The 11,606-nt window shown below is 39.6% G+C and overlaps 1 long non-coding RNA gene across 1 annotated transcript; it reads left to right on the top strand.

The window, feature by feature from the left end:
• The first annotated feature begins 4,419 nt into the window (after positions 1–4,419).
• LOC131310811 (uncharacterized) lies at positions 4,420–11,347 on the top strand. Its single transcript, XR_009195307.1, has 2 exons — positions 4,420–4,505; positions 10,745–11,347. It is a non-coding gene; the product is annotated as an uncharacterized LOC131310811 (long non-coding RNA).
• The last annotated feature ends 259 nt before the right edge of the window (positions 11,348–11,606 follow it).

Here is an 11,606-nt window from a genome sequence, read left to right as displayed (position 1 = left end):
TGATTTTGGCGCAAAACGAACAAACGTGAAAAAAATTCAAATAAGAACAAAATAAAAAAATAAAAAAAGTGAAGTAAGTTGTTAGTGAAACGGGGTCTAAGTCTTCTTCCAAATCTGGACCAACAAATAGACGAGTCCCAGATAACAACAAGAGAGCGGTAGGATAATGTTCGCCCACTTTTTTATCCGTTCAAGAATGGGAGATTGTAGAAACCAGTCCGCAGGAAAATTATATTCTTAGAAACAGCTGATAAGATAATTATCTCACGAGGATTCTTCTAACTAGTGTTCTTCCACACTTCGTTCATGTGATTCCATAGACGCCAGCAAATCATCCTTGTTGCAGCCAGATCTTTTGAGTGAACCAACACATAAATATTGTAGAACCACTCCAAAGCATTGGCCCCAGCACATCTCAGTGCCTAACGGAAGTGGCTACAATTAAAAGACTCTTTGGCAATGATGTGTATTACAGATCCTACACCCTCCCTGTAGACGCTACATCTATCATCTTCTTGAATTTTTCTAGCACATAAATTGGCATTCCTGTCACCAAGGCATTGGTACATGCTCGCCAAACAAGAACCTTCACCTTACTTGGAACGTGTTGTCCCCACAAGAATCTCCAACTTAACAGGTAGTTGCTTGATGGAGTTACAGCTGCTGCACTTCCCCGCGTTGAGCAAACCATGTTCCATGATTAAGTGATACGCGTTGTGAACTGAGTAGTCCCCTTGTCTTGTAAAATGCCAATTCCTCATTCATCTCTTTTATCTTATTCTGAACAGTTGCATCATCTTCATCTCCCAGAAGCTTCATCACCTGCAGCTTTCCTTTAAGTTCTTCAATTTCCATCTCCAGTTTTTGTTTAGCATCTAGCTGCCTTTCCAATTGAAGTATCTTGGCTAAAGTCTCTTGTTTCTCTTTCTGCACATTCAAAAAAAAATTCAATGAAAGCTATGCAGTTCTACAAGAAAAAATAAAAAGGTTTGAAGTACAAACCAAGAGATACTACCATATAAGCTAAGAGTCACATCTTATTTTGATGCTTGTCCTGTTTTATAATAAGAAGTTCATCTTTATCTACACTTCAACGCAAAAATTCCATATGAGAAATAGGAGTACTACTTTAATCCAACTCTATGAAATTTTAAAAAAATTAAACAGAAATATTTTGTATAATTCCAGATTCCAATGAAGTGTTAATGGAAGCCAAACAGCCAAATTTGAATTATGATGGTTGATTGGACTGCACATTGACGTTATAATTCTGTACTGACACCTTAAATTTTTTTACTATACCTTAAAATTTTTTTACTGTGAAAAGAATATCATCATTTATTGAGACCCATACACTTAAATTATGTAAGTTGTTTGCCAAGAAAAATTCAATAGCAAGACACAAAACTACGTCGTTTGAACATTGGTTGTTTCACAAAAGTAGTACCCCAAAAAACAAGGATAAATTTACGCTTACCATAACTTTGCTAAGGTAGACACAGAATCTTGTCCCCTCAAGAATATTGTCGTGATATCTTCTATATTTTGAGAGCACTTTATGTATGGGATAGCGAAGTTTCCTAATAAAAGAAAAAGATGAAATATAGTGTAAATGAGGAAAAAGGACCCCCAAATAAACAAAAATAAAATCAAATCAAACACTGATATTTAGTTTACCTTAAAAACGTCTTGTATGCCAGGGCAATTTCTATTGCTTTCTTTTGCAAAGGATCACGAGCAAAAATGCCCATTTGAAGCCCTGCCTTAATCCCTAACGTCGAAGGTATCCTAGGTACTATAAGCAAGGAAAAGTGGTGATCTTCAAATACAAAGTTGTAAAGCCCAATCAGATCACCCAAACTATGCAGAAATTGTACTACTTTAGCTCCATCTCCTCTTGTTAGAATATCGAAGGTTACAGGTTTTCTAGGTAGGATGTGATTGTTGTATTGGTTATGAAACCCTTGGAAAATATTTCTGACGCCTTCTTCTATCGAAAAACTTGAACTAAGCCCAAAATAGCGCACTACACTCTGAGACCGTGCAGGGTGTAGAGTAACATTTTGGGCTTAGTTCAAGTTTTTCTGTAGAAGAAGACGTCGGAAATATTTTTCAAGGATTTCATATCCAATCCAACAATCACATCCTACCTAGAAGATCTGTAACCTTCAGGATTCTAACAAGAGAAGTTGGAGCTGGAGTAGCACGATTTCTTCATAGTTTGGGTGATCTGATTGGGCTTTACAACTTTGTATTTGAAGAGCACCACTTTTCCTTGCTTATGGCACCTAGGATACCTTTGACGTCGGTCCTGAAAGAGATTAAGGCAGTGGTTCAAATAGACATTTTTGCTCTGGATACTTTGCAACAGGAATTGCCCCGGCATACAAGACGTTTTTTAGGTAAATTGAATATCCAGTGTTCGATTTTTTTGTTTGTTTTGGGGGGTTTTTTTCGTCATTTATACTATATTTCATCTTCTTTTTTTTGTTAGGAAACTTCGCTAGCCCATACACAAAGTGCTCTTAAAATATCAAGGCAATATTCTTTAAGGACAGCATTAACAAATTCAGAAGAAATTCTTCTATGTCTGACTAAGCAAAGTTATGGTAAGCGAGCGCGTGTGTGTGTGTATATATATATATCCTTGTTTTTTGGGTACTTGTTGCGTGAAACAAACAATGTTCAAACGTTATAGTTTTGTGTCTTGCTATTGAATTTCTTTGTCAAACAACTTACATAATTTAAGTGTATGGATCCCAATAATTGATGATATTCTTTATCTCTTCAAGAAGTCCTTTGAAGGTTTGATCATCAGTGAAAAAGTTTTAAAAAGGTATAGAATTTTTTTTTTAAGGTGTTGGTACGGGATTACAACGTCAATATGTGTGGGATGTAGAGTGGGAAGAGTCCATGAAGATGCCCTCCGGTTATATGGCTGCTGCTACAATGGTGCTCGAGACCACCGGAGGTGGATGAGGAGAGAGCTCGGGGCGGACTTAGAGAGAGAGAGGGGGGGATGGCAGTGGAGTATAGGTGTGTATTTGTAATACCCCTAATCTTTAATTATGTTTTAAGTTAATTATGTGATGTGTTTTGGGCTTAATTAGCTAACTAAATGAAATTGGAACATAAGTGGTTATAGGTCACACCAACACAGGATAGTTTTTCCTGTAATCTGTTAAAATGAAAACGTGTAATGTTTTCCCCCATCCTCATCACACGTAGAGAGAGAGAGAGAGAGAGAAAGAGGAGAGAACCGTTCGGGAGAAGGAAAAAGAAGAAGAAGGAGAAAATCTTGGAGATTTCTTCCTAGACTTGAATTGAAGCTTAATTTGGTAAGTACATGCCTAGATGAGTAAAATTTCTTGTTCTTCATGTTCAATTTTTGCTAGAAGTGCTGAATCTAGTGGGTTTAGGGTAGAGATTGGAGCTTGTGTTGGAACCCATGAACCCTGTTTAAATTCCCAGAAATTGACATGTTTAAAGTTGGTGTAATTCATGAATTTGGTATATTTGAGGCAGCCCATGAATATGCTCTGGTTTGCTCATGTTTTTGTGAAGTTTCTGTATGATTTTTTTGATGTGAATTTTAGAGTTTTACCTCAGAAATTCGTATAGCTTGTGGGTAGGCTATTTAGAGCTCCAACAGAATTGAATCTGCCTTGTTCTTGAGGAATTTTTCTCACCATCTTCCCGACCTTAATATTTTTTGATATTTTTACTGAAGATGCCTGTATGTGTCTACTTTACTGTGTAAAATTTTCAGAACCTAATTCACAATGTGGAAGAAGTTAAAATTCGTTAACCGACCTGCTGTTGTGGTTTCTGCTGTGCTGACAGCATCGTCGCACTTTACGGGAACGGCTATAATTTTGGGCTCGGGCGATGAAATTGCGATCCGATTTCTGATTTTGAAACTAGACTCATAGACCTAAAAAAAATGCATGAAGATTGTGTCTTATTTATTCTTGTGCTAAGTCAGATTTTAGGTTAAAGGTTATGACCCTGCAGATTCTGTGATTAATTTTTAAGGCTAGCTATCTAATTTCATATTCTTACCATAGGACCTTATGTTCATTTAAAATAGGCTTGCTTGACATCCTCTAATCATGTTTTGTTGCCTAATTGTCTTAGGAGGTTCGGGTGACACGTGGATACGAGGTGAGTGATTAATACCCAAAACACATGGTTTGTTATAAGCTTTACGCTTCAATGATGTTTTATAATTTGATATGAACTCCATGGAATATCAATGGAAGGTGGACATGTTTTATATCTATTAATGGCATCCTCCCACGTCCCAGCTTGCTAGGGGACACGTGCTAAAAGGCTAGCAAGGCATGGCTATTAAATCGGATAACGAGAGACGTCTTAACTTATCCACTACCGGGGACGCCTGGTAGACATGAAATGAATAGAGGATGTGCATTACTATGCTATGTTGCTATGAGAAATGATTCGTTTTTTTTTTAAATGGTTTTATCATTGTCCATGGAAAGCATGTGAATTGCGTATTAATCATTCATACGAGCTTTGGCTTATGAATTTTCCCACCTTTCAGGCAACGGGACGTAGAGTGGTGGCGTGCAACTCTTCTTTTGGTCACACTAAGTAGATGTTGGCTTGTAGATAGGGAGTTGTTTTTGGTGAGCATTTTTGTATGTAATATGCACAGCTCTGGGTGGTTTGCAATGTAGAGATCCTTGTAAAGACTTTTGGTTTGGCATATGTAATAAAATAGAATTTGCTTCCGCTTGTCGTTAATTAAGTCCCTTTAGTCATTTGCTAATGAGGTGTTTAACTTTAATATGGCCTTAGTGATGTGATCACTGGCGCCTTGTTGTGACTAGAGCCTTTAGGGGCGGGCTAGGGTCGTGACAAAGTTTTTGGTATCAGAGCAACATGCTAGGAAAATGAGATGCACGGTTAGCAATGACTCACGCACGTACCCTCAGAGCTTAGGAAATTGAATCTATGTGTGCTAAGTGAGTTATATCAAATGCTTTGCTACATGACTTTCTAATGTGTTGCTATATGACTAGACATGCATAATCTATATTACTGTTATATCATCTATACAATGTGGATTTTCTTTCTCTTGAATAGCAAATGGAGCATAGAGATGAGCTAGAGGCAGCACAGCCGCCACCAATGGATAGAATGGAAAGAATGGAACGGTTACTAGAGGGGGTGTTGGGTGTGATGAACCACCAAGTGCATAATCAACCGCCGCCACCGCCCGCGGTAGTTATTGCGCAGCCTGTGGCAGAAATGAGTATCAAGGACTTTCAAAAGATGAAGCCTCCTATTTTTGAAGGTGGAATTGACCCGTTGAAGGCTGACAACTGGATTTTGGGCATGGAGAAAATATTTGCTGTGGCTCAGGCACAATGTCCGGCGATGCACAAGGTTGTTCTTGCTACCTATAACTTCGAGGGAGAGGCGTACAGATGGTGGCTAATACAGAGGGAAAGAGAGCCAAATATGACCTGGGTACGATTCAAAGAGGTATTTTATGAAAAGTATTTTCCACAGACACTTAAAGATGCTAAGGTCAATGAATTTATCAACTGGACGCAGGGTCCTACTATGTCAGTGTCAGAATATGACAGAATCTTCACAGATTTAAGTCGGTTTGCACCACATATGGTTGATACAGATGCTCGTAGGGCAAGGAGGTTTGAGGAAGGACTAAAGGATGGGCTACGTGAGCCGATCAAACTTCTTAGGTTGCCAACTTATGCTGATATACTAAATGTGGCTTTGTTGTCCGAAGAAGATCGGGCTAAAAGCAAAGCTAAGGCAGAAGGGCAGAAAAGGCAGACTACTTTCGTGCCAGTCAGGAATCAGGTAGTCGGGGGTTCTTTTAAAAGGCAAAACACAGGTACATCGGGGTGGAGTCAAGGTGGAAGCAGTAATAGCAATAATAGTGGCTCTCGACCATGTCCTAAATGTGGAAGAGCGCATAGAGGTCAGTGCTACAGGGATACAGGGGCATGCTTTAGGTGTGGGCAAATAGGGCACTTGATGAAAGATTGTCCGGCCATGACGAAGCCAAATGTGAGAACACCAACTGCTACCACTAGTTCAGCACAGAGCTCAGGTACGAAACCGGATATGGGAAAGAAACAAGGCAAGGTCTTTGCTTTGGTTCCGGGAGACTCTCAAAATGCAAATTCAGTGGTGTCAGGTACACTTCAAATTTGTGGGCATTCAGCTTATGTGCTTATTGATTCGGGATCTACTCATTCTTTTGTTTCTATGCAATTTGCTGCTAAGTTAACTAGACCACTTGAACCACTTGACCACGAATTGCATGTGTCACAACCTATGGGTGGTAATATTGCATGTTCTACTGCTTATAAGGCTTGTGATATTTTAGTTGGAAGTGCGCATTTGTTAGTTGATTTAATTCCTTTAAATATGGGTCATTTTGATGCTATATTGGGAATGGACTGGTTGACCTCCAACTTTGCCACCATAGATTGTATTGCTAAGACAGTAATGATTCAGATACTAAATGGGGTTGATGTTACTTTTGAGGGGAAAGCAGTGGTTTCACCGCCTTACCTGATATCTGCTATGCGGGCTCGTAAATTGATTGGTAAAGGGTGTCAGGGTTATTTGTGTTCTATTCTTACTACTGAATCTGGTGTTACTACTTTGCAAGATATTCCTGTTGTGAATGAGTTTCCTGATGTATTTCCGGAAGATTTGCCTGGTTCATTGATTGACAGGGAGATAGAGTTTGTTATTGACCTTATTCCGGGGACTCAACCGATTTCTAAGACTCCATATCGAATGGCACCATTGGAGTTGAAGGAACTAAAAATCCAATTGCAGGAACTACTTGACAAGGGGTTTATTAAACCAAGTATCTCACCTTGGGGAGCACCGGTCTTATTTGTGAAGAAGAAAGACGGTACAATGAGGCTTTGCATTGATTATCGGGAGTTGAATAAAGTGACTATCAAGAACAGGTATCCACTTCCGAGGATTGATGATTTGTTCGATCAACTACAAGGAGCGATGGTGTTTTCTAAAATTGATCTTCGATCGGGCTACCATCAGTTAAAAGTAAAGGTAGAGGATGTTGAAAAAACAGCATTCAGAACGAGGTATGGACACTATGAATTTTTGGTTATGCCTTTCGGAGTTACTAATGCACCTGCAGCTTTTATGGATTTAATGAATAGAGTGTTCAAGTATTATCTAGATGAATTTGTTGTTGTGTTCATTGACGATATACTTGTGTACTCTAAGACTCCAGAACAGCATGCCGAGCACTTGAGGATGGTTCTACAAACACTACGGGAAAATAAGTTGTTTGGCAAACTGAAGAAATGTGAGTTCTGGCTATCTAGTGTTGCATTTCTTGGACATGTGATCAGTGGGGATGGCATTACAGTTGATCCACAGAAGATTGAGGCAATAATGAGTTGGCCAAGACCAACTACAGTGACAGAAGTTCGCAGCTTCTTAGGATTGGCTGGATACTATCGGAAGTTTGTAAAGGATTTCTCTAAAATTTCAGGACCATTGACTGAATTGACACGGAAAGAAGTTCCATTTGTGTGGACTAAGGAGAGAGAAAGTTGTTTCTTAGAATTGAAGGAACGGCTAGTTACAGCACCGATTTTGACTTTGCCATCGGGGACCGAGGGATTTGTGATTTTCAGCGATGCTTCACATCAAGGTTTGGGCTGTGTTTTGATGCAGCACGGAAAAGTGATCGCTTATGCTTCACGCCAGCTGAAACTGCATGAAAAGAATTATCCCACACATGATTTGGAGTTAGCGGCAGTGATCTTTGCTTTGAAATTGTGGCGACACTATTTGTATGGGGCGTCATGTGAGATTTATACGGACCATAAGAGCTTGAAATATCTCTTCACGCAAAAGGAGTTGAACTTGAGGCAGAGAAGGTGGCTTGAATTGATGAAAGACTATGATTTGACGATTCAGTATCATCCAGGTAAAGCTAATGTGGTTGCGGATGCTTTGAGCCGAAAATCATCGGGTGAGTTATGTTGTTTGCTCACTTCTCAGCAAAACTTAATTAGGGAAATGGAAAAGCTGGAATTGGAGGTTTCCGTTCATGGCACCAATGCTATATTAGCTGCTTTTACTGTTCAACCTATGTTATATGAAACCGTTATACAAAGACAGCTGGATGATGAATTTTTGAAGGACATTATCGAGGCATGGGAAACTAAGCCTAAGGAGGATTTCTCTTTTAGAGATGGTGTGCTGAGATTTCGAAATAGGGTTTGTGTACCTGATGTACCAGAAATTCGAAGACAAATCTTGGAGGAGGCTCATAAATCCAGATTTGCAGTGCATCCTGGAAGCACCAAAATGTACCGAGATCTTAGGGAAGTGTATTGGTGGCCAGGTATGAAAAGGGAGGTAGCTAAATTTGTTTCGCAATGTCTGACGTGTCAACGAGTTAAAGCTGAGCATAAGAATCCAGCAGGGTTGCTTCAATCCTTGCCTATACCGGAATGGAAATGGGAGCATATCACGATGGACTTTGTTGTAGGATTGCCGCGTACACAGAAAGGAAACAATGCAATATGGGTAATTGTGGACCGCTTAACAAAATCTGCTCACTTCTTGCCTATGAATGTCTCATTTACCTTGGATCAATTGGCTGAGTTGTATATTAAGGAAATTATACGACTACATGGTACGCCAGTGTCTATTGTGTCAGACAGGGATTCGAGGTTCACTTCTAATTTCTGGAGGAGTTTGCAAAAGGCTATGGGCACAGAATTGAAATTCAGTACGGCATTCCATCCACAAACCGACGGTCAATCTGAGAGGGTTATACAGGTTTTGGAGGATATGTTACGAGCTTGTGTTTTGGATTTTCAGGGAAGTTGGGAGAAACATTTGTCATTGGCAGAATTTGCATATAACAATAGTTATCAGGCGAGTATAGGTGTGGCACCGTACGAAGCACTATATGGGAGGAAATGTCGATCGCCGATATGCTGGACCGAAGTGGGGGAGAGGAGACTTGAGGGGCCAGCAATTGCCGATGAAACTACTGAAAGAATTCGAATAATCCAAGAAAGATTGAAAGCGGCACAAAGTCGGCAAAAGAGTTACGCAGATTCAAAGAGGAGACCGTTGAGGTTTGAAGTCGGGGACTTCGTATTTTTGAAAGCGTCGCCAATGAAGGGGAAAAAGCGGTTTGGAAAGGCGGGAAAGCTACAACCGAGATATGTTGGACCATTTGAAGTTCTAAATAAAGTTGGTGAGGTGAGTTATCGGTTAGCGTTACCGCCAGAGTTATCCTATGTTCACCCTGTTTTCCATGTGTCCATGTTACGTCGATGTTTGCCTAACTCCGATGAAAGGTTGCTTGTGACAACACCTATTGAACTTCAGGGAGACTTGAGTTATGAGGTAACACCGGAAAGGATCATTGGCCGAAAGGACAAAGTTCTTAGAAACAAAGTGATACCATTAGTGAAAGTATGGTGGGATAATCAGCGAGGAGGAGAAGCGTCATGGGAAACCGAAGAAGATATGCTGAAGAAGTATCCGTATCTCTTCCCAATACAAGGTAAGTCAAGTTTGAGGACAAACTTCTATAAGTGGGGGAGAGTGTAATACCCCTAATCTTTAATTATGTTTTAAGTTAATTATGTGATGTGTTTTGGGCTTAATTAGCTAACTAAATGAAATTGGAACATAAGTGGTTATAGGTCACACCAACACAGGATAGTTTTTCCTGTAATCTGTTAAAATGAAAACGTGTAATGTTTTCCCCCATCCTCATCACACGTAGAGAGAGAGAGAGAGAGAGAGAGAGAAAGAGGAGAGAACCGTTCGGGAGAAGGAAAAAGAAGAAGAAGGAGAAAATCTTGGAGATTTCTTCCTAGACTTGAATTGAAGCTTAATTTGGTAAGTACATGCCTAGATGAGTAAAATTTCTTGTTCTTCATGTTCAATTTTTGCTAGAAGTGCTGAATCTAGTGGGTTTAGGGTAGAGATTGGAGCTTGTGTTGGAACCCATGAACCCTGTTTAAATTCCCAGAAATTGACATGTTTAAAGTTGGTGTAATTCATGAATTTGGTATATTTGAGGCAGCCCATGAATATGCTCTGGTTTGCTCATGTTTTTGTGAAGTTTCTGTATGATTTTTTTGATGTGAATTTTAGAGTTTTACCTCAGAAATTCGTATAGCTTGTGGGTAGGCTATTTAGAGCTCCAACAGAATTGAATCTGCCTTGTTCTTGAGGAATTTTTCTCACCATCTTCCCGACCTTAATATTTTTTGATATTTTTACTGAAGATGCCTGTATGTGTCTACTTTACTGTGTAAAATTTTCAGAACCTAATTCACAATGTGGAAGAAGTTAAAATTCGTTAACCGACCTGCTGTTGTGGTTTCTGCTGTGCTGACAGCATCGTCGCACTTTACGGGAACGGCTATAATTTTGGGCTCGGGCGATGAAATTGCGATCCGATTTCTGATTTTGAAACTAGACTCATAGACCTAAAAAAAATGCATGAAGATTGTGTCTTATTTATTCTTGTGCTAAGTCAGATTTTAGGTTAAAGGTTATGACCCTGCAGATTCTGTGATTAATTTTTAAGGCTAGCTATCTAATTTCATATTCTTACCATAGGACCTTATGTTCATTTAAAATAGGCTTGCTTGACATCCTCTAATCATGTTTTGTTGCCTAATTGTCTTAGGAGGTTCGGGTGACACGTGGATACGAGGTGAGTGATTAATACCCAAAACACATGGTTTGTTATAAGCTTTACGCTTCAATGATGTTTTATAATTTGATATGAACTCCATGGAATATCAATGGAAGGTGGACATGTTTTATATCTATTAATGGCATCCTCCCACGTCCCAGCTTGCTAGGGGACACGTGCTAAAAGGCTAGCAAGGCATGGCTATTAAATCGGATAACGAGAGACGTCTTAACTTATCCACTACCGGGGACGCCTGGTAGACATGAAATGAATAGAGGATGTGCATTACTATGCTATGTTGCTATGAGAAATGATTCGTTTTTTTTTTAAATGGTTTTATCATTGTCCATGGAAAGCATGTGAATTGCGTATTAATCATTCATACGAGCTTTGGCTTATGAATTTTCCCACCTTTCAGGCAACGGGACGTAGAGTGGTGGCGTGCAACTCTTCTTTTGGTCACACTAAGTAGATGTTGGCTTGTAGATAGGGAGTTGTTTTTGGTGAGCATTTTTGTATGTAATATGCACAGCTCTGGGTGGTTTGCAATGTAGAGATCCTTGTAAAGACTTTTGGTTTGGCATATGTAATAAAATAGAATTTGCTTCCGCTTGTCGTTAATTAAGTCCCTTTAGTCATTTGCTAATGAGGTGTTTAACTTTAATATGGCCTTAGTGATGTGATCACTGGCGCCTTGTTGTGACTAGAGCCTTTAGGGGCGGGCTAGGGTCGTGACAGTATTGAATGCTTGTCTCTTCATCGATCGAACAAGTTGCTCTCTATGAATCAATACACACTACGTCTACATGTATGTGCGGGGTCTGTGATCTGCATGTGTATATGGTTTGAAGAACTTCTAGGCCTCCTTAGAATTGGGTTT

This window comes from Rhododendron vialii, chromosome 12a, assembly GCF_030253575.1.
Source record: "Rhododendron vialii isolate Sample 1 chromosome 12a, ASM3025357v1".
In the NCBI taxonomy this organism is placed as follows: domain Eukaryota; kingdom Viridiplantae; phylum Streptophyta; class Magnoliopsida; order Ericales; family Ericaceae; genus Rhododendron; species Rhododendron vialii.
Note: the sequence above shows the minus strand (reverse complement) of the source record. Positions and strands in the feature narration are given on the sequence as shown.